The 24,540-nt window shown below is 42.4% G+C and overlaps 1 protein-coding gene across 1 annotated transcript in view; it reads right to left on the bottom strand.

The window, feature by feature from the left end:
• The window catches only part of LYST (lysosomal trafficking regulator), a 3,942,656-nt gene extending 3,926,731 nt beyond the window's left edge, over positions 1–15,925 (bottom strand). The window contains exon 1 of the mRNA XM_069606985.1: positions 15,791–15,925. The gene's annotated coding sequence lies outside the window, so the exon portion shown is untranslated. The remainder of the gene's footprint in view (positions 1–15,790) is intronic.
• Between the last annotated feature and the right edge of the window lie 8,615 nt (positions 15,926–24,540).

The raw sequence follows: 24,540 nt of genomic DNA, 5'->3' as shown, positions 1-24,540 counted from the left end.
AGAAAGGGAAAAGCCAGAGCGGCAAGGTGTGCAGGGGCACAGGAAAGGTAAGTACAGTCACAGAAAGCCAGAAAGTAATCAGTTAGAGATACAGTAGCATACAAGAAAGTAAGCAACAAAGCCAATGAAGACAGAGCGTACCTTGAGAGCGGGTACCAGCCGAGGAACTCCTTGGGTGAATGCAAAGAGGAAAGGCTGAAAAGAGAGCGAACGTAGGAAGAAGTGAGCACAGCTAGCAGGCAGGCGGGGGGGAAGCTTTGAGGTCTGGAAGATGCAAAGGCAGTCCACAAAGCACAGGAAACCAGGAAGAATAGCGAGAGTTGCTGCAGCGGGTACCAGGAAGAAAGATACAACACACAGTGCTGAGATCACGGAGCGTTGTTATATTAACTCATCAATGAGGCGGCCATATTGGTAGGAGACTAGACCACATTTATTTATTCCCTGATATCTCTCAACAGAACGTGGTTTCGAACAAGAACCACAGTATCCTTTCCATCGGTGCCACAATTTACAAGGTTATTTTATTTATTGCATTTTTAAAGCGCTCACACAGCCCGCGGGCATCGAGGCGCTGTTGCAGGATTTTATTTTTTCATTGCATAATTGTTTTTGTCTTAGTTACGTATTTATAACGCACTTAAATACCCAGAGGTTTCTACGCGCAGACCCGGGGATCGAACCTGTGTTGCTTCGTGTCGTCTTGCTTTCAAGGCAAACGTTGCCGCTGAGCTATCCTCCCGCATGACAGTTTATGCTGGTCTATTTTTGTGTCTATTCTCAGATATTTTTTCTTGCAATTCTCCTTTGTCAACTTGTCAACTCTAACACAATAAAGGAGTAGAGGTCTATTTCCATCCATATCTGTTGCCTTATGTCTTGTTTTCTCACTTGTGGTTTTGATGCGTCTCAGTTTCACTCTCACCATCGCTTTGACTCGGTCAGGCAGTTTATCATTTTATCTATTGTTACTCTTGCTAATTCAAGCAGATGTGTTTTGTCCATCTTCTTCACTGTCTCGATGTGTCCAATTGTTTGACCCGCAAACTATTATTCATTTCCTACCCTATATAAATCGCACATAATTTCTCTCTCAATATAACAAACTGTCTACATGTATCTGCATTACTCACTCTACTTCTAGATCTGTCATTTATTCTCTTTTTCTTATTTTTCTATGTACTTGTGAAAATATTTCCCTGTTGCTACCTAATTTTCTGTTTATCTCCATATTTTAATGTACAATTGGGTTGAATATTTCTCTTTATGTCAATCCTCAATCGTGAAATATTTTTCATTGTCAATTTTAGTAATTATTTTAATCCTTAACATCTGCCTTGCCTTATCTACATACAATCCTTTCTCTCCTCTGTCTCTAGTTCTCATATTAATTATTTGTATATTTCAAAACTATATCTAATTAGGTCATTTTTTAAATCAAAATAAATACATAGCTTAATTTTTGGCACTATCATTCACTATGTTTTTGTTTTCTCTTTGTCCCTACCATTTACTCACATCCGGGCTTTTTCAATTTCTCTTATTATATCTCAAGCGTCATCTCTATCTCCATCGTTATTTCTATATTGCTCTTTGTCAAACGTTCAAAATATTACATTCTACTTCTTTATCTATCCATCACAAAATCGTTTGAATTTCATCTAGCTTTAGGAATTGCAATCCTGAGAGTTAAAACGTTCTCCTAGAGCTCCCGTGAACCTGGAGCGAGTACACAGCACACTGCAAATCGGAACTTTCCACATGAGATGCACACTTAACTTTTTGCCCATTTGTATAATCCATTATATTCAAAGGTTTCCTAGATGTGTCCTAATTCTACTTTATTTACATTCTCAAACACTCCAAAGTTAATGTCAAATATGCAGGTTTGTATGGCACCAGTTGGCCTGGGGAGCAAAAGGTAGCTCCTGATAATTGTTGGTTTGGAGCTAACCAGATTCTTCTAGGGTAGAAGCAGGAGCCAAATAGATCCCAGCAATTTAGAACCCTATGCTTATTGCTTCATCTTTCTCACTAACCAACCAAGTATTATTATTAATATTCAAAAATAATTAAAACATCTCTCTCTTGCTAACATTTGTTGCGTTTTTTGTGTGCCAACACTTTCTCTCTTATATTCCATATGTCCGTCTCTCCTCCCTGCCCCGCCACTCCTTTTTCTCTCCTCCCAAGTTGCCCCATCTCTTCCCTCAAGTGATATCGGTGACTGTATGTCTCGCTATTTGTAATAACGGACCTACATCAAGACTCAATGGTTCTAAAGCTACAGGTCTGGTACCTAAATGTCCTCATCTTAATCTATTGTTATCCCATCTCTCACTCGCCTCCTCTTCTCCCCATCCCTCTCAAGTGAGGTCTCTGACTTTATGTCTGTTAGTAATAATTTACCTCCATCACTTAACTTTCACCAAATCACCCTTGTATCCTTAACTTTTTATTTCTACCAAAATATCAATTTCTCAAAACGACTTGCTTAACATGTGCTTGCATTTAAATGCATGCATCAAGTTTACTGTATTTAAAGATAGATTTGGAATCATTTTGTTTTCAAATGTGAAAACCTGTTCTAAAAAGCGAGCAATGTAGCAGTCTACTACCACAATGAATCGCACAAGAACCATCACCCCGCCTGCATTTCATCTCACTTCTTTAAATACCAAATTATTTATCGAGAGTCAAACAAAAGAAGATCATGAATAAAATGTAAAACTAAATGCAACTAGTCTCATTGGATGAATGATTGTGTTACTAATTCACTTTATGTATTAGAACATATGTAAACAATTTTTATTTGATAATGACTGCTTGGAAATGTAGCGGTGAATACAAGTATAAACGAAGAATCGAAAGCAAGTGTGACCTTGGCGAGTGGCTTTGGTAAACTTAACTCTCAATTTTGTCCCTGAAATTTTAGGGAGTATGCATTCCAATTACAAAATTCTTATGAAAATTGACCACAGAGAATTGATATTTTGTTCCTGGAATACGACAGACGGAAGTAGAAAAGCACAGCAACAATACTTCAAGGATGAATGCTCTAAATTTGACGTAAGTGAAATGTTGTTATGTAATTTGGAATAGGAATTAATATAAACAATGATTAATAATTTGATGGTGGCCATGTATTGGCGTCCCAATACACATTACTAATTCTATTTTTTTTCTTAAACGTCAACCCTCACTTTAAAATTAGTAAAGTAGCTGGGATCAAATCCACAACGTCTTACCACTGTTTCCATCAATAGTTTTGTATGGAAAAACTTTTTAAAATGGTCAGAACTACTTGCCACCCAGCCACAATCTAAAAACATTTGCAAAATCTTTAAAGAATCATGTATTCTTTAAATGTAGGAAATGTTACATTTATCGCCAATAGCAAAATAAAAACATGCTTTATCGAGTCCTAGTTACGTGGCCAAAATGTGTGTGTGTGTCATGGAGGCCATATTCCGTTGGATGGAATTTATTCTCAGCATTGGAGCATCAACATTTCCAATGATTTAGGATGACTGCTACTGTGCATTTGCGGTTCTCGGGATACAAACCAACATGCTAGTAATACACAGGTGAACCAAAGTCAATAATAGACCAGTTTGTCGGCTGTTACATCCACCTTTTTCAACTCAGTGGAAAGCCATATGCTTCCTGATAACCATCACTCGAGTTGAATAAGAACACATTGTTACAATATGAATTTTGCCGTCAGCCAATGGCCCCCAACCAGAAGTTGATTCTACCAGTTTAAAAAAAAAGAAGCCAGAGAATATAACCATGCAATCTCAGGAGATGGAAAACCTGAAAACACATCTGCACCGGATCTGCAGTGTCAACCCTGCAGAACCAAACATACAGATACAAAGAACACACCTCATCAAATACCAGAAATGCCAGCAAGTAAAGTATATAGGCGAGACTTGCCAGGAACAACATGAAAGAACGATCCTGCCTTGCTACAACATCATAAACACCAGTTGGTCATGACATCACATAGGACAGGCACACACTTCAGAACCAGTCAGTGATGATACTAAGAGGGGGCCCTTAGTACCATTTAAAAGATGAACATGGCAGCCCAAGTACTTGAGGATGGTTCAATCTAAGACACAGGGTTCGAAATTGCCAGGAGATGAGAGCTATTTAGCTCCTGGGGTTCTAGCCAAGTGGAGCAAGGTTAGCTTGAAACCAACAGCTACTAGAAGCTACTTTTGACTCCCCAGGTAAGCAGTGTCTTTCAAACATAGATGTGTGATATTAACTTTGTAGGTTTAGGAATGTGTATAAAAGAGAATGAAGGGCACGCATAAGGGACATTTAAAAATCAACAAAATGTTAAGAGTTTGCATCTTGCACACAGGTTAGTTTTGCCTGCACTGTGTACTAGCTCCTGGTGCCCCAGTGGTAGCTCCTGTCCAACAGGTCCGATACCCAGAAGCTACTGTTGCTCCTGGTCAACTAATCCTAACATCTAGGGGTAAGTGGGTGTCCAGAGAAAATCAGACAGAAAGCCTTTTTTTTTTTTTAAAGTATTGTTAAATGTGGATGTGTGTAGGTCTTTTTATGGAAACTGTCATGTAATATTTGTTTATGTTGTATTTTTGGGATTGTAGGGTGGGAATAGACTAATGGCTATCACACTATAAATAAATGGTGTAGATATATGGGGTGCTGTAACTCCAAGAAAAAGTCCAAAGGCACATATTGGATATCAACACAGACAACTGTTTGGGATTACATCATACAGATGCACTAGTGGAAGTAGATTCTAGGTTACGTTTTAAGGCAGTTGCACCTGAATCCCTCCCTAGAAACTTAAAACTCAGACAATCCAACCGAGAAGTCAAAAGATGGAGGTGGTGGCCTAACTGTAACTTACGAAGAATGCTTAAAAATCACAGTCTCACTATAGCTAAACAGAACTGTGAATCACTCTTCCAACATCTATTAAACCAATCTATCTTTACTACTCAGACAGACCACCCACGTGTAATTTGGCCTACACAGAAATTCATAGACAGCATAACCAGCATCGCAGTAGAACACAAGCATCTAATCATACTAGGAGACCAACAACTGGTTGCAAGAGGATACCAGCTACCCCACCAAATTACAACCCTCCCACGTAGCCAGCATGCACCTACAACAAAGGGTGAAGGCGCAACCACACTGCAGGACACACATTGGATGGAATGCCAACTACAAAGGCTTCTCTAGTATACATTCTTTGGAGCACCACCGTGTGATACCCTTTGTAATTCATGCTCCAGTGCAAGTATGTGCTGCCTACAAAACTCTAGCTCCAACTGAGAAAACAAATTCAGAATCCCTCAACACAGCAGAATTCATCTTTTTGGAATCCACAAAACCACACAATCCTCTCCTGGACACTCCCACCAGATGAAATAACGGAGGCACCACTGTAGCAAAGAAACCCCCAGATTCCATAGACCTGAAGAAACTTCACCCGCATCCCAAAATAAATTGGCTGCAAGATGGTTTAACCCCTACCTTGGACCTTTAAAGAAAACATGTATGGAGGAAACATAACCAACAGGTCCAAATTGCGTACCAAAAACAGATATGGATCTATAAAAACAGAAATCGTTGCACTACAATGAATGAAATCCTTTCTGACCGAAAAGACGAAACACACTGGACTATCCCCCTTCTGATGACCCTCAAGCATACGCACATGTCGTGCTCCACAAGACTAATCCCTCTCACAACTACTCTTCAACATTTAGATGCCCCCCCCTCACAGAATTTCAACACGCATGCTACAACCATGCAGATGAAAGTCAAAAACATTTACAAAATCACCACCAACAAGGAAATATCAACCAATCATCAACTGCGTCTCACAAACCAATACATGGATGAACACCAACAACCTCAAACTCAACATAGTTAAAACTGAAATCATAACCACGTCCAACAACCCTTCTATCCAACCATCCATACCATGGTCTACAGAAATAGGAACCAGAGCAGAAGCTGCCAAGGTGGTTAAAAAATCTCAGAAATCCTGATGGGCAATGAACTAACAATTGAACCTCAGGTTAAGGCAGAGGAAAACGAAATCCATCTTCCATCTGTGATCCATCACACCGATAGTACCCATTTCCAAAAACATTCTCCCGTCATCTCACTTATGTCAAGAATAAACTAGGTCAACAACATCTACCTTGACATACCAGACTACCTGAGAAAGCAGCAGCAAGCCTCAACAAGAGTGAACTCATCACATCAGCACTAAGATCACTACACTGGCTACCAGCCAAGAAAAATGTCTATTTCAAAACACACTGCATTGTTCACAAAGCGGTTCTATGTTGTTTCATCCCCAGTTATCCTTTCAATGAGCTTTATATTTGACGTGTTCCCCCCAAACCCTCCTCCATTAGCTCCCACCCCTTATATACTCTTACACTCCACACCCATATATTTTTTCGATTCGTTTTTTGTTGAAAACGTTTCGGCAAATATCGAATCGAAAAAAAGAACTGGTGATGGAACAACATCGTACCCACTGAGCAATTTACGAACAGGGACCACACTTCTACAAGTCAAAATCTCCATCTATACACCAAACAGAACCATGATGTCTAGTAATAACATACACCTTGAACACAAACATTATTCGAAAATGAAATATTGGGGACCGGGGGAGGAGGGGTGAAATCAGCATTTTCAAACATCTCAATGAACTTCTGGAACGCCCAAAGACCACTGTCAGAGAGACCAAACATACCTGGCCAGAGCACACTAGATTTCAGTCACCCAACATGCTAACTGAATGAGTGCAACTTAACCCTATGCCATGAGGATCACACGGTTTCCCTACTAAGTCATACGGAAACCATCCATACTACTCCTGCTAACATACCATATGCAATAACTATCCATTAACACAGGATATATAAAAAACATCCCCCAAACGGACAAACGGCAAAACCCCTGCACCGGCTCCTCCATCAGCTCAAACAACTATAACACAGACAATGCATACTTACGCCACTGGCACATAAGGCCAATCATATGGACTCAAGAGCCTGCACGCCCATCAGTCCAGACCATATAGATGAAACCCCACATATAGTAACCAGTTTTCTGAACTGAAAATACGAACACCGGATCAAAATCACTTGTGCGCTTTTCCTTTCCTCCCACTAACAAAACCACCTCAATCTTATTTTTCACAAGAGTCCTGGGAAACCATGCCAATGGCAGCAGTACAGGTATAAATTACACTAACATAATGGAATTTTAAGCCTACCGTACCTGTAGACAACTTTAGACTGTGAGGAACGTATGAAAGAACATCCTTTGCTCCAAATCGTTAAACCTTGCATTTCAAGATTTCTCTGCAATGTTATCAATTTTCCTATTTAATGGTTCCGTCATATTTGACAGGTTATACTTAAGCCTTTGAACACATTGCAGGAACAATAAAAAACATTTGGTGAATACAGTGGCCCTGCGGTCAAAATGTAATTCCCTGCCACTGCTCAAGCTGAGAACTGTTCCCCAATGGGTGCACTTATGTGCCTGTTCTCATCCCAAATGTAATGTCCTGTAAATAATGGTGTGATGGGGGTTGCACAGGAGTGCTAAGGGCTTGCGGATGGGACCTCATAGCATTGGTCCAGATTTTTAGCAGCGAAACCTGGGCCCATCAAACGCTTCCAACCGCAAAAACGGAAGACTCAGCCATGGGGCAAAGTATACAGTCTTTGTTATCCAAAACAGACAGGGATCATACAGGACAAATAATTCTCAGCTTCTGAGCCTGTCACACGGTTTTATGCACGTGTGATGGCACAAAAATCGCATCTACCCCAAAAACCTACGGGGTGTCCTCATAGGTCAGTTTGGGCTAACTATGTACACAACTATACATTCGTCTGTTTATTGGTCCTCCATATCAGGTGGCTCCGCCCAAGACTTCCCCTAAATGTTAGGAACTCCACAGTTACAGGGTCGCAGGAAGATAATTGGCCCATGCAACATTTTATACCACCTCACAAAAAGAGATTCTGGATTGGCTAGAGCGGGTCCTCCCCCAGGCCTGGCACTCTGGTGATGGGGAAGGGACATGAAGGGACGTGCGTTCCATATTATTACGGTCTTAGCACGTACGCCTGAGAAAGTGCCTGCAGGTTGCAGTTTTTGTGGGCAACACTTGTATTACACCACTCTGTCTTGGTGGGAACAGCTTCTCTTCCCACCACAAGTAAATGAACATTGTACTGTTCTGCCGGGTCACATGCAGGGGGGACCGCAAAATGAGCCCTTCGGTCTGCAATTATGAGGATTGTATTCTGAATTCTTGCAGGTGGCTTGCTGCCTCTGGAACCAGGAATTTTCCACCTGCCCTTGTCCTTGACTGAACACCAGCTCTGCGCCTCGTGCTGTAGTTGATCGCGTCTCCCCTTCCATATATATGAGGCCTGTCTTTCCAACTTGATTCACTTCAGCTGTTAGAATATAATAATATGCATCTTTCTTAGCCCTAAGATAATCCCCTTTGTTGTGATCAAAATCCAGTTCTTTTAGTAATGTTCAAAATGGGGTCGCATTCGTCAGTCATCGAGTGAAAACAAAATGGAAAATGTGTTCATGGCTTCCTGTGTCAGTCATTACAGGAAAAGGCTGGGTCCGTGTAGCGGGCATGTTTCAGCTGCCTGGCCTTCACTGATAAACCTAGATTACATAACATTAAGGACAGGTCCTCCTATTCCGCGAAGTAAGAAAGGCTGTTCCAAGATGGTTCTATTCTCTTAACTAAATGGTATGTAAAGACAGGCTGCACTAAGCAGAGGTTATTTACACAATGAGTCATAGTGTTCAGCCCTTCCACTTGTTAAATGCACAAAAGGTATCTTTTAAAGGTTGTGCAAATAGGGTGACCATTGTTGGACCGAAGGGCAAGTGGATTCTGTGTTTAAAGTCTCAAACATAAGCCACCATCCGTGAACCGACGGAAAGAGCTTGTAGTGGAGACTCCCGACATAACAATAACATCTGTTGAATATGCAATTTGTTCTGCCTTCTGGGGATTAGGGTGACATTGGGCCTCATTCTGACCCTGCCGGTCTGGAAACAAGGGTGCCGGTAAGCTTACTGGCACCATTGTTTCCAGACCGGCATATTGTTTGTTTGTTTATTCATTTGTTATGCGCACCAGACTCGCAAGTAAACGGGCGCAGCAGTATGAAGATGCAAAATTTACAAAGTTACGAAATATACACCAGATACAGTACTTACATGTTTACAAAATATACAGAATATACACAATGTGCAAAATAGGAGCAAAAGCTAAGAATGGTCTATGTAATTACAGAGATAAAATAGAAGACAATGTACAGAAGAAATGTTGCAGGAGTGATACCCTTCATATATCCCTTAAACTCACATAAGGGCTGGATTCCACATGGTCTTTAAATGTTACACAGTAATACAATATTGATGCATGGTGAATACGTCTCTTCAGGTGTGGGCCAAGTACAGTCTAGAATGGGTGCTGGGAGGCTAGGGGTCAGTGGCGATGATGTGTTTTATTACATTTTTTCTGATGTTTAGGTAGGGTTGGTCGGCTCTCAAATCTCGGAGGCAGTGAGTTCCAAGATGTAGCTGCCTTTACAGTGAAGCTATTACCACTGATAGTTGTGAGCTTGTATTTCGGTATGGTCAGACAGTTGTCATTCATAATTCTGGAGGGTCTGATCGAGGTTCTTCTCTGGAGTTTATTTATAAGGTAGCTGGGGGCTGCGTTATTAAGGGCTTTGTGAGTCAAGGAAAGCGTTTTTAGCTGTATTTTATTGGACGTGGATAACAATTTGTGCTGGCATCTCAGGGAGGAGATATGGGTTCTTTTATTTATGCCTAGGGCTGCTCTTAAGGCACTGTTCTGTAATGTTTGGAGCTTTTGGATGGTTTTATTGGCACCACAGTATAGGACATTACAGTAGTCAATTCTAGAGATTATTGGGGCTCTGGCCAAGATAAGGCAACTGTCATTAGAGAGGAATGGCTTACCACCTCTGAGTAACTTGCAGGTGTAAGCCATAGAGGAGGTCAGGGATTTGACCTGTTTATCAAAAGACAGTGTGGAGTCCAAGTAGAATCCAAGGGTTTTTACCTCCTTAGAGACTTTGATGGTGTTTCCGTCAATATTAAATGATGAGAATTTTTGACCAAGTTTTTTAATATTGGCCTTTGAGCCCAGAATTATTAATTCAGTCTTATCATTGTTCAAGCACAGGCCATGAGTGGCCATCCATGCTTCGATGATAAGATATACTTTGTTCACCAATCCCGTGTCCAGACTGTGATCCCCAGAAAGCGGGAGGAGAATCTGAGGATCATCTGTGTAGTTGGTGTAGGTGATAACCAGATGGTCCAGATCGTCGAACAAGGGCTTAGTGAAGATATTGTAGAGGGTTGGCGAGACGCAAGAACCTTGAGGAACACCACGTAGGATGGGTGTTGGGTCTGCGGCTGCTGAGGGGGGAGAAGACTCTCATAGTTCTCTCACTCAGGAAGGACTCAATCCATTTGATGGCTCCCGTGGAGAAGTGGGCCGCAGAGTCGAGGTGGCGGCAAAGGACCTTGTGATTGACCAGATCAAATGCGGCATAGAGATCAAGTAGGAGAAGGAGTACTGTTTTACCTTTGTCTCTCTGCTTGTCTATTTGGGACTATAGGTCGATTAAAGCGGTCTCTGTTCCGTGTAGTGGACGGAAGCCTGATTGTCTATTACCTAGGAGTTTGTGCACTTCAGGATGTTTTTGAATTTGGATATAGGCTGCTTGGTCCAATATTTTGAGTAGAAATGGGACAGTAGTAATGGGCCAGTAATTAGTAGGGATGAGAGGATCTAGCGTCTGTTTCTTGAGAGAGGGAGCACCCATGATTGTTTAAGATTAGCAGGGATGGTGCCTGTGGCAAAGAAGGCATTTATCAGTTTGGTGATGAAAGGGGATAGTTCTCTGGCAGCATCTTTTATTAATTGTGCTGGGCAAATGTCACCTTTGCAATTCAAGGGCTTCAGTGACAAGATCATTTTTTCTACTTCCAAGGTAGACATTTTAGAAAAGTGGAAGGTGGTATTGCGTGCCGGTGGTGAAACACTAGGCAGGAGGATATTAGGCGTGTACTGTAGGTCAAGTACTTTTTTTTTGCTGAATTTTATTTTGGAGCATGTTAATTTTGTTAGCTAGAGCGTGTTGGATGTCTGTGCACCAGTATTTGTCGATGGTGCAAGCATCGGGTATAGCTATTGGGGATTCTAGTTCTTTGAGTATGGAGAAGAGTTATTTCATACTAGAATTGGAATTAGCAATGCGCTCAACGTAGGAATTGCGTTTTGCTTGGCAGATTTCCTTCTTTTACTGTGAGGAAAGTGAGGTTAATTTAGCTTTGTTCTTGCTGGAGGGGCAAAGTCTCCAATTAGTTTCACTTTTTTACTTTAAGATACGAAGGTCTTTAAGTTGTGGCGTGAACCATTTATTTAAGTGGGCTATTGGTTTGCTAGGTCTGAGTTTGACAGGGGCAATTTTGTCTAGAGTGGTGAGCATACTATTAAATTCCTGAACTAGGATCAAGATTTTTTCTGGCAGTGCATTCAAGGTGGGCAGGATAGCAGAGATGACTTTCTCTACTGTGATACTTTTTTTACTTCTAATTGAGCATGGTGGCGCTAGTGGCTGAGCTAATGGAGTGGGTCTTATGGTAGATAAGTGGAAGGACACCAAAGAGTGGTCTGTCCACGATAATGGCAGGATGGAAGAGATGGTAGCTGAGCAGTTGAAGTCCACTATCCAATCCAGTGTTCTCCCTTTTAGGTGGGTAGGTTTGTTGACTTTTTGGGAAAGACCTAGTGCGTTGATTATGTTGGCTATAGCTGTTGCATTTTTATCCATTTGGTCATTGAAGCCTAAGTTAAAGTCTCCTAATAGGAGTAGTTGGGAGGAAGGTTTAAGGTTATTCATGATTATGTTATGCATATCCTCCTCAAAAGGTACCAAGAGGACCAGGCGGTCTGTATATTAGGTGAATAGTGAGTGATTGTGAATTATTTATCTGAAATTTGGCAGAAAGAACTTTGCATGATTGTGACAGATGCGTAGGGGCTAGTATAAGGCAGAGACATGTTTTGGAAATAATGGCAATACCGCCACCTCGGGCGTTGTCTCGGTCTTGTCTAACTATGGTGTGGCCATCGGGGATAGCTAACATGAGTGTGGGTCCTGCTGCATTATGTAGCCAAGTTTCCGTAATTGCAAGGAAATCCAGATTGCTTTCAGTGATTAGGTCGGCAATGTCGGTAGCATGGGCGACAAACGATCTTACATTGAGAAGCGCTCCTTTGAGGGGGGGCCTCAGTTACTTTGTTGACTAGGATAGATTTATCAGAGTTATTATTACATAACTTATGCTTATGGTTATTGATCTGATGGGCATTCATATTACATTACATATTACATGTCTGCCTGCCGGAGGCGCCGTAACCGACAGGTCTGACCCTGCCAGGCTCAGTGGCCACAGTAGGCAGACCGGACACGGAAGCACCTGCACCGTTAACGCTACCGGTGCTTCCGTGGTGGAATGGGGACTTACAATTTACCAGCACCTGACTCCGGGGTTGTAATCTCCATTTGGCACCGGGAAGTCAGGCGCAAGTAAATAATTACAGGTCCGGCGGCAACCCGCCGGTAGCACTCACATGGATACCACTGGAACCGTAATGAGGCCCATTGTATATGTAATCTCAACATACTTGTGTTATAATCTTTTGTAAATAAATAACAAATGACCCTTTTTGATGCAGGCTTCACTTCTGTTTAAAATGAGGTGCTGTGCACCATTCAGGTACTTCACTTCTCCACTCTCCATGAAATAGTGGTCGTGTGTAAACCTGAAGTCCACTCAAGTGTATGATATGCGCAAAATAAATCTTACCTTGCCCTTTTTTAAACTGTCTCTCAGATGCTCTACTTTGTTTTAATTATAGCACTTAGAAGACTCACAGTCACCCTATAAGTTCCCTATGTGTCCTCATGGCTTCTTATGGTTAGTTGTAATAAAGCTGATGCAAACTTGTACCACGTATATTTTGCATCTTGCAGTTTCGCTTTGGCAAAAGAAAGGAAAGGTACTTTGCATTATGTAAATGTATCCGTTCTCTACCTACAGGAGTTATAAGCATGTTTTTCAGGTATACGAGCAATAAACTAGTGCATGTCTGTGTAGCTTCATGAATGGATGTATATGTGCTTCATGGCTAACGCGGTTATGTCGGGATGTCTCCAATGACATCATTGATACCTGGCTTTATTGACAGTCGATCTGATCCATTGATGAGACCTCTGGCTCGTCAAAACCATCAACTGGATATGGTTTTAATGACTGTCCGAGAGAATATCTCTGTGATACATTGGTGCAGTCGGTGACTGGCCAAACAGCAAGTTACACCTTTCATTCTTCGAGTCGACAGTCACAAGGGCCATTCCTGGGACCCTTTCTTCAGGAGAACCAAACCTTTGCATATTTTCCTGCAGCCAAACATGCAAGAGACACTCTTCCCTTTTCCTTATGTAAAATAATATATGTCCAGCACTCCCATTTTGTAGCTCATTCTTTAATCTATGGGACTTTAAAAGATTATGCAGGATTCACCTCAGCAGAATATTGATAGTCTGTTATTGCAATAAAAAAAAAACACTATAATACATATCCTGCTTTCAGACATGAATTATTTAAACCCAGTTCACTCATTAACTTTTTCAAATAGCAGTTTTGTCTGTAAAACCAATCTAAATCCAATGCTGGAAGCGAAGAAAAGAAACTAGTGGCATCTGTAGGCATTCAAAATGGAGGGAGTGGGATGACGAAGGAGGAGGAGTGCAGGTAGGGGGACCAGGATCACAAAACTTGGCTTAAGTGAAGCAGGATTTTAATCTACTCTGCAGATTTTACCACATACCTACCTTTCAAGCTTTACTGGGGACAGCTAGTTTGGATTTCAAGGCCTACAGTAATAATGCCTTATAGAGTTTACTTACAAATACACAAATCGCATAATAGATCCACATGACAATATGTACATCTTATAGCAGCATGTTAAGCCAAAAGAATGTCATGGTCATCCAGAATGGTAAACTATAAATTCCAGAATACAAGACAATGCCATCCTGAACAGTCTAGTTATCCCCCCTGTTCTTTCAGCGATTTAAGACATGCAATAAACTCACTACCTACTCTGCTCAGCTTTTAGATGGTCCACACCTCCAATGAGATTAGCATCACTTTGTGGAACTAAATAGCCTGGGTGAAAGATGCATCTAATGGCCATATGCATGAGAACCGCCCCGCCTCCACCCGCATAACCCTGTATGCATGAGAACCCCCAACCCACCTCACTCTGTATGCATGTGAACCCCCCGCTTCACCCTGTATGCATGTGAACCTCCCCAACACCCGCTGCACCCTGTATATATGTTGGACCGCCCCCCCTCTGGACCTATGGGGTTCATCCCCACCTTGCCCTACCCCTGTAAGTGTGTGTAGCTGCCTGCAATACCCGGCCGAGGCTTGCAGTACGCCCGTCAATCAACCTTTGCCACTGCGCACCCTGCGGCTGGCCCCATGCTATTATATGTTGATTTCTACCATGCATACTTGCATGCCCCCTCTGGGCTATTATGCCTGGCACCACATACCTACCCATGATTATGACTCTGCATATACGAGTCTCTGCCGCCATGCAACATGTGGCTGACACCTCGTATATGCTCAACTATCTTAGACCACGCAAATGCCTGTTGCTAGCGCCATATAAGAAGTGGCGGGTACCATGCTTTCGCTCACTGTATTTGACCACGTAAACTATATAGACCCTGCAATGTAATATGTATTGGCACCTTTATGGTTTGCACACACAACCAGCTAATCTATGTCATGCACTTTATAACCTGTATGAAGCTTCATGTTTGTATGCCTTCAAATGCACTTATGTAACCAAGTAAGCCTTCTTAACAGCGCCACAATGCCTTAGGGCAGTGGGCGCTTTACAAATTTGAACAAATAAATAATAGCCATGTATTCAGCCTCCTGGGCTAAGGGGTGGGGTGTTGGGGGGGAAAATATATATATATATATATATATATATATATATATATCGACAGCGCAATGGGTTAATGGCCCCACTCACTACCAGCTTTCAAAACTGTCAAGACAGCCCCACCGCAACCCCATCCCCCACAAACAATTTGAGGCTGGCTCCGCCCCTGCAAGCAATTCTCTTTATCTTTACAAAACGATGTGGTTACACCTTTCATGAAGCGCTAACTGCTGCACGATGTTAAAAACACAAATAATAACAATGTGAAGACTATAGTATACATTGTTTTCCGTGCAGATACTCTGTATCAGTCCGTGGCCGTGCTCTGCTACAACTCCCTCTGAATCGCTGTGCACACAAGGTATCCATCTCCTCCCAACCTAAGGCTGCACTATGGCTTTATCAACGTGTGTACACGCCGCTTTACATGTCAAAACACCGTATAGCAAGCGATCGTGAATATGCCCATCTTTTGGCGGGCAGAAACAGGGAACCCACCGCCCATGTCTTAAATGACATTTCCTCTTTCTTTCGGCCTATGAACACGACCGATTGAACTTTTTTTGGAGCGGAATCATAGGCAGCGGATGAAACATACAGTGGTTTTCTTTGTAAGCAATGTGGGATATACGATAGCCACATGCCTACCTGCCATCCAGGGGACAACAGACAGCTCGCTACTACTCCTTGCTCTGCAGCTTGTAGTGCAGTGATCGTTCGTTCAAGCTTCTGAAAACTACTGCATCCGACTCCTCCTTCTCATCTGTGACCGCCATGCTAGTGCCACCTTTCCGTTCTAACGCAGGAAGTAAACACTTTGAACGAGCTCTCACTGCAAAGTTGCCACCATCTTGTACAGTAATCTCTCGGTTTTGAAAACGATTCCGATCATGAGTTTTAAAAAAAATAGAATTGAGGAGGAAGCTGGATTGTTTAAAAGTATTTTAAATTATGAGCATTAACAAGCATTTGCAAAACCAATAGTTTACTGCTGTTGTTTACATTTTGCATGTTAATGTTAAAGGTATTTGTACCGCGCACTGTCCCCACTGCTGTGGTCCCCAGGCGCTCTGGCGGATCTGAAAAGAAGGGTGCTAAGAAGGGGCGGAGCAGAGGTTTAGTAGGTTGTAGTGGGAATAGGAGTAATGGCACCAGGGTGCAAGGAGGAGAGTGCAGAGTTTGAAAATGGATTGTGATAAGGGGTTTAGGTGTGCAAGCGAATGCGCTGATTACTTACCAGTAATCTTCATTAATCCTAGTCCCACTCTTCCTCGTCACAGTACTTATCTCATGAGGCCCCTGCCTCCGACACAGGATCTTCTTCTATTTCTTTAAATGCCTATAACTCCTCCCCCACATCCACGTCACTCAGTTTCATATTACCAAGCCGGAGCATGGGACCTTCCCCGCAGGGAGGGTGAGGAGGGTCATCAGTACTGTGACGAGGAAGAGTAGGACTAGGAGTAATGAAGATTATCAGTAAGTAATCAGAGCATTACCTTCACGTCCACTCTTCCTCGTCCCAGTACTTACCTTATGTGGTATACCAAAGCAGCAACGGGGAAGAGGTCCCAATGAGACACAGAGCCAAAAACAGTGCAGCAAAACACACACCCACAACAACTCTTAATTCACATCCCCACAGACAAAACTCCAACCCCGAAGGAACCAACCCCAGAGTGGGAGAAATTCATCCCATAGCGGTTGATGAAAATGCTTAGACCAGCCAAGGCGGCAGCCCTACAAATCTCTTGCAAAGAAACCCTCCTTGCATCGGTCCAGGAAGCCGCCAAACCCCTAGTGGACCGCCCCTGAACGTGCGCAGGCACAGGCAGGCCATAAGCCACATAGGCCATGGAGACCACAGCACAGAACCACCAGCAAATGGAAACCTCAGATGCCTTACGTCCAGCCTCAGCCGGGCCAAAAGGGCTCACATAAGGTGGCGAGTCCCCCCTCTCACCATGGGATCGCCCTCTAGGTAGATCTAGCCGCGTCAGGGATTCTGACGCCCGAGATATAGGTAGGTCTAAATCTGACCATCTTACTTTCTTGTCCATTAAAAAACACCCTTCACGGACACATGTGTTACCTCCCTCCTACCCACAGAAGGTTTCCCTGTCCTCGTCTGACATATTCTGTCCCCAACTCGTGTGGCTTCTCTCCTCTTCGTCTCTATTCAGAGTTAGCCTATCTAGAGACAGCTCTTTAGGCTCAAAACTACATGAGGCTCTCTCTTTATTGTACAACTGTGTACTCTCGAGTCGATCGTTTTTACCCATCCCTTTCAGTTCTTTCTTAGTCCTCATCTCATGATAGACTTTATCGATTGCGTCCCCAATGATTTTAGAGTCAAACTCATCCTCTAGATTTGCTCTAGACGGACTGGGTATTGGCTCATGTGCTGGGAAGAACTCTTCTATGTCCTCCCATGCCACTACTGGACTAGGCTACATAAATTATTTTTCTTCACGCTCAAAGTTGCGTGCTCTCTGTCTCCTTTTTCGTTCTACTTCATCATCAAATTCTCTTTGCTTCCTTGCTTCCTCTCTACCCTATATTTCATTTTTTTCATTTCATACCTCTTCCCTCATTTGCCCTTTGTATCTCCTCGTCTTTTCATCTTTGCATTCTTTTATCCCTTAATTTCTGTTCCTCCTCTTCTTCTCTCTTTCTTTCTAGCTATTCTCGTTCTCTGATTGCCATCTGTCTGTAGTCATATTGTCTTTGCTCTTCTGCTCTTTCCTGCTTTTTCAGTTGTTCATCTTGATCCAACTGTTACCGTCTTTGTCTATCCCTTCTTTTTGCCCCATCTTCTTTCAATCGTTCCTCTCTTTCTCTATCCTTTTTTAAAAAAAATCAAAATTAAAGATTTTTACAAGAACAGAAAGAATGTTATTGGTTGGGTTAGATGTTAACATCTTCTAGTCTTTTCATCGCATAGTTCTACCAAACTTCCTCTTCGTGCATCCAGGATTTGGCAAACAGTGGAGTCAAATGTGCAAGTCTCAGAGATTTAGTTTCTGGACAAGACATTAACAGATGTTTTATCATCTCACATTGACTTTGGTCTGCACACAGTCTGCAGTTATTTGATTTTGAGATAGATCTTATTGCTAGAATTTCATTTGTGGGCAGGAGATTTAGTCAGGCTCTCATAAAGATACTTCTCAGTATTTTGCTAGGGAAATTTTGGATGTATTCTTCAGGTTGGTTTAGTTTTTTTTACTGTTGTTGGAAGATGGCGTAGCAGTTTTTTTCTGCTGCTTGTACTTGAGTTTGCATCCAATCCAATTCCTCCATTTATTTCTTGACTCTTAGAGGGTTGGTGATTAGGTCTTCCACGGAGCAAAGAATTGATTCAAGCTGAGATTTCTTGATAGCAACCTAGTTGTTTAGCATTTTATAATGATCAACTTTAATCTCCTGGGCAATTAGATGGTAAGTCGGAGGACTTTCTTGCATCAGGGTTTTTCTGTAGAGTTACATGCTGCTGGCATTAGCCAAAGCTGATAGTGAGGATAGGCCTATCTCTCGCCTGATGACAACAATGGAGGTTGAATTTGGTATGCTTAATACTGCTTTCCAAAAGTAACCTTCCAACTTTGGCCCTCTTTTATGCAGTATAGTTGGGAGTGCGTCCGTCCCGTAGAGGAGAGATGGAACCACCTTTGCTTCATAGAACTGGATTGCAGGAAAGAGAGAAAACCTGCCAATTTCTTTATCTATCGCACGAGTTTGCGATGTCAGGTTGCGGATCTTGTCCCATAAAGCTAGCTGTATTTTGGATTCACATCTTGAATTGTCAATCATAACACCCAGTTTTAGATCCTTCCAAGTTCCAGTTTAATTTTTAGGTTTTTTTTTTAGATGACTTTTCTAGGATTCATGTTTTTTCCTTGTTTATTTCTAAGTTGTTAAGACTTATGTAGTTCACAAGGTTGTTCAATTGTCTCTGTAGGCCAATAGGGGTATGGTCCAGAAGAATCAAGTCGTCAGCGTAAAGCATTCGAGAGACGATGGCGTCACCTATTTTTGGTGGAAATTATCTTAATGTAATTTCACTTTATTTGAAGTCGCCAAGAAAGGCGATAAACAGAGCTGGGGCCAAGGGACAGCCCTGCTTTACCCCCCTATTGGTAAAGATTTCATCTGACAGAAGGCCCTGCTGGCTAAGACGTACGCGCATTTTTGTGTTAGAGTGCAGGGTTTTAATGGGACCCAGCATAGATGGAGGACACTTCCAAGCTTCCAGTTTGTTTCATAGTTTCACACGGTCCACTTGTTCAAACGCTTGCGTTAGATCGATAAATGCAAGGAAAACCCTAGGACGCCCTTCTCTGATCTTACTTTTGATCATGCTTAAAAGCATGATGTTTACGGCGGTGCCTGAGTTCTTCATGAAACCTGTTTGGAACGGATCCGCACATGGCGAGGATCTTGCCCATGCTTGAAATCTTGTCAAAAGTAGAAAAGCGAAAATCTTCCCGATGATGTCCAAAAGGGCAACCGGGCGGTCATTTTTCGGGTCTTGTCTTGTGCCTTTTTAAAGACAGGAACCACTACCACAGAAGTCCATGGGATCGGAATGGACTTTAGGTCTTTACATCGTTTAAAGACCTTACTAATGAAGGTTGTCTATTCTTCTGGGTGGTTTTTCAGGTCGGAGTTAGTCAGGCCATCATGCCCTGGGGCTCTCGATGTTTTTAGTTTACAGATGATGTTCTTGATGTCTTCTTCCTTAGTAAGATCTACCCAAGTAGGTTATGTTCTCTTCTCTACTGGGAAGCTGGAACCTCACAGAGGCTGGAAAAGTGTTGTGAAGTGGTTCACCCATGCTTCTTCTCCTACGGAGTTTATTAGTGTCTCGTCAATTGGGTGCCTGTTTTTATTAGGGACCAAAATTCACGAGATTTCTTGCCACTCACAATCTTTAGCATTTCCTCAGCATCCGGCTGGTACAGACTGATCCGATGATTCTTAAGCCATGCCTTGTATTTCTTTGTCTCTTCACGGAGGAGGTTTCTAGATTTGCTGGAATTATTTTTCATCGCCATTCTTTTGATTTGATGCAATTTACATCTTTTTTCAACCAGCGTCTTATCAAAATTATGTTTTTTCGGTAGTATACGTTTTTTTGATATGTTTCGTCCAACTTTATATGCTACTAGTAATGGTTGATAATTTATTATTCCTATGGAACTGTGGTCTTCCCAGCTGTCTGATTGCCGATTGTACTTTTCCGTTATATCTACTATGTTACTTGCCATGAGTCAAAGACGATTCTGCTAGTTATTAATCTAAATTTTCCTCTCAAAGGATGGTTTCTGTGGTTCTTCACGGCCCATGACATGGTTAACAGATTGTGATCGCTTTCTTTAGTTCGTGTTAGATTGAAGGCCGAAATTTGAGGCAGCAAAGCGCATGAGACAAAAATATAGTCTAGTGTGGCCGAGGATTTATCTCTTTCCCAGGTAGGGATCAGGGGGTTTTCATCATTTAGCAGGGCTACATTATAGAAGTTCCTAGAATCCATTAGGTCTGTCCACAGTGGCCCACGTTCCTCCGATAGGGACCTTATGTTTTTCACTACACTACTTTGGGAAGGTGAGGTACATGTCGCATTCAGATCGCCACAGATGATTATGTGTGGTACTTGGAGGTCTACATATATTTCGTCAATTTCTTGTGCCAGTAAGATACTAAATGTTCGATTCATCGTTTTTTTAGGGTTCCAATATACATTGATGATGGCAATGGAAGTAGTATCCATATTTCTTGACTGTGGGTTAAAATACTCCCAGGTTACTAAATTAGATAGGTGGCAATAGGAAGCTGAAAGCTTTTTTTTAATGTTAATCCCGAGCCTGCGCGAGTGGCAAACAAAAGGCCTGAGCATGGGCGCCCCATTGGTCCCTTTTGGGCTGGCAAAATTTCCATGGCAAAACCATCTAATGATGTTTTTTCTGCCAGCTAAGTCTCCTGGAGGCAAAGCATGTCAAAGCCCCCCAGATCTGGGCCCCCCGGTCTTGTGAGATGTAAGTAGCCTCTGGTATTCCACGATCCCAACTTTAATATCATTGTTACAAAGTTTTCTGTATTTTGGAGTGTTGGAGTACCATTGCGGGGGATGTCAGTCTTTTGCTGGCGGGTTGCTATCTCATAGGATGGTTCGTCAATGCTTTTGGGACCCAGGCCCAAAGCCCTTTTTTCCCCTCAGCATTAGCTCTTCTTGTGTCATGTACGAAGTTTTGTCCTTATAAACAGAGGATTGGATTTCGAGAGACTTCGGACCTTTTGGAATCCTCTTAGAGTCGTCCGAGTCTTTTCTCTTCGTGTTATCCGTCTCAGTTGAACGTGTGTTTCTTACTTCTGATCTTTTCGACTTCGTTGTTTTCGACTTTGTTTTCCCTGCATCTGTTCTTTTCAGTTGTAGATTGTTATTTCTGTGACTTCCCTCAGTAGTTATATGGGACTGGGTTCCCAGTCTGTAATTTTTATACAGAATCTCTGTTCTGGATGTGAAATGAGAGTTATGGCTAACGTGACTGTCAAAGTGAGTACCTCTTAACTCAGTGAGGTGATACCCCAATTTGCCGAAGATCCATGCCACTTCTTTTGATATATCTTTCACTGCAAAAGCCTTTATTTGGAGATAAGCTTTAGCTTTTTGACCCTTGTGGTATGGTTCTACCAATGTAAAGTCTTCTGTCCTTAGAGTTCTAAGATTTTGAATTTTACTAAGGAGGTGTAGGACAGTTTTCCTGTTTAGAACCAGGTCTTCATCATTGTAATACGCTTGCTCTAACTTGAAGATTCTTGTCTTAATTGAGTGTTTGTGAGACTTTTCGCTTTGTGTTTGAGTTCTCTGTAAGGCTGTCCGCAAGTCACGTCTGTAAGGAGTCTCAGACGGAGAGTAGTTAGTTAAATGTTTCGAACTTGACAATGCGTTAGCACTTGTCTTTCTATGGGATACACTTCTGTCTTTTATCTCCCTTTCAGATCGTCTTTTCCTGTTCTGTGGGTGGTCGCCTTTATGCCTTGACGTAACTGAGGATTGATTTTTGTATTGAGTCGGTGGTTAAATGACTTTATTGTGTCTTGATGAGTTTTTGGAGGTTGAAATCCAGTCACTCGAGTGGCCTAAGTTTTTACAGGTATCTTGCAGAGTCTTAAATGGTGTTACACAGTTTTCTTTGTCAGTGTTGTGGATTTCCAGCACTGAGTCTTTCCGGATCAAGGGCAAGTTGGACAGGTTAAGTTTAGAAGGTGAAGAAGTCACTTCCGGTAGTGCTTCAAAGTCACTTGATAGATGCTCAATTAAGTCCATAAGCGAGTCCCTATTTCTATCTGTTGTAGGATTCTTTCGACTTTTTGCCTCAGTTGGCTTCATACTTATTGTCTTCTGCTGACCGGTCGATCTGGGGCTGCTTTGTAAGGTCTACTCCCCTGCTCAGTATTATCCACGGTTGCAAGGCAGAGTGTCACTTGGCGATTCTTATCATTGCCTGGTTTAGTCTTTATTTTTAAATTTTCAAAGATTGAATAATCTTTGGTTTCTTGTACTGGGTTCTGTTTTATTTCACATTTCAACAAAGTTTTATGATGTTTAGCTTTTTGGCTCTGTTGTCTGGCCAGAGGGTAGGTCGATTTCAAGTTTGGAGCAGTGGTTAAAGGACGTATCATTTGATTTGGGTCTGAGTCTTGGCACGTGGTGGTTTGCTGGTTCAAGTTACCACTTTTCCGTTGGGGATCCTGCAGCGGAGGTGATTTCAAGTTGATTTTCCCTGGAGTCATTTGTGTTTCTCTCCCCACTTTTTTATGGGTTTTGAGGAACCTGGAAAGTCAGGTTTCGCTGGCCAACCAGGATTCGCTTCAGATTTTTGAAGGAGGTATTTTTTCTCCCATGCTGCTTGTTGTTTAATGGGATTTTGCTCCATAGCTGTTATGTAGCCTTCCAAGAAAATGAGTTTCGTATGCATTAATGCTATGATGGTTGTATGGTCTTTCAGAGTGTCGTTCAATGACTCGTAGAGCTTACTAAAGGGCGCTAGCGTGATTATTACCGCTGACATGATGGTCAGGAGGTATGGTTTATTCGATGGTGTGTCTTTCGATGTGTTTGAAGCAATTTCACTTGACCTTCTATTTCTGGATGGCGTGTCTGTCGATGTTATAAAATGGCTGCTACGCGATTGAGTGGTGTTAGCGATTTCATGTAACTTTCTTTTCTCAAAAATTTGATTTAGTTAGGAGAGTTTCTTTGTCTATTTGTAGGATTTGAGGGGCTGGGTCATGTGAGATTTGTAAGGACGATGCCCTCATGGTACGCGTGCTGATCTTTTCTATCACTGGCCCATACTTAAAGTCTGAGCCATTTTCATGAGTCAGATCGAACAGTGGACCCAGAATTTCAGCAGACAGAAGGTCATTCGCAATATTGCCGTTTTTGACTGGAGCTGGTCTATCCAGATTAAGCGGAGGCAGGTGATTTAAGTGGACATTGTCCCGATTGTTCAAATTAGATTGGAAATCACTGTCCTGCGTCGCTAGCTGTAAGGTCCTCAGGCCTTCTGGTTTGGGAAACTGGCATGGGGGAGAAAGATAATTTTTTTTTTAAAATTTTTTAATTTTGAAAACAAATAAACAATACAAACCAAACTTGCAGCATTATTTACAACAGACTCGTGAACATCAATTAACGCACGTTACTGCTCCCCAAATCCCCCCTCCCTCAAGAGCTTGTTTACGTTTCTCGTTCTGTATCCGCTGCGTGTGGCTGGGTATCGCTTCCTTCCGAAGCTGCAGAATCCACTACTGTGCCAAACAGTCCTGTTATTAACATTCTCCAAGCCATCAGGTTACCCACTTCTTCTTCCCCGCACTTGCTACATGCCTCCTGCCACACCACCGTTTCAGCCTCTGCCCATTTTTGCAAGTCCCGCCACCATACCTCAACCCGTGGCTTGTGGCTCTGCTTCCAGCCCATGGCAATCCTTCTTTTAGCAAGCACACATGCCAGGTCCCTCAGTTTCCCAAGATGTTTAGTATTCCGTGGTCTGGGAAACCCTCCCAACAGGCAGGCCCAGGCCGTATCTATGTTGAGCGTGACCCCTTTATCTGCTAGTTTCCGTGCCACTTCCCCCCAAAAGGCTTCAATCACTGGGCAAGACCAGAACATGTGTGTCATATCAGCATCTTCTTCATCGCATTTTGGGCATGCTTGTCTTTCTGCGTTTACAAACTTAGATATTCTCTTCGGGGTCATATAGGCTCTATGCGTTATGTATAACTGTATCTGCTGCAATCTGGCGTTTCTGGACACCTTCTTGTGGTATCCTATATCACGTTCCCACATTCCATCGGTCATCTGTGCCCCCACCTCCGCTTCCCAGTCC

Source organism: Ambystoma mexicanum, chromosome 4p (genome assembly GCF_040938575.1).
Source record: "Ambystoma mexicanum isolate Mex_15411 chromosome 4p, UKY_AmexF1_1, whole genome shotgun sequence".
NCBI lineage: Eukaryota > Metazoa > Chordata > Amphibia > Caudata > Ambystomatidae > Ambystoma > Ambystoma mexicanum.
The sequence above is the reverse complement of the archived record's forward strand: the minus strand, read 5'-3'. Positions and strand labels throughout refer to the sequence as shown.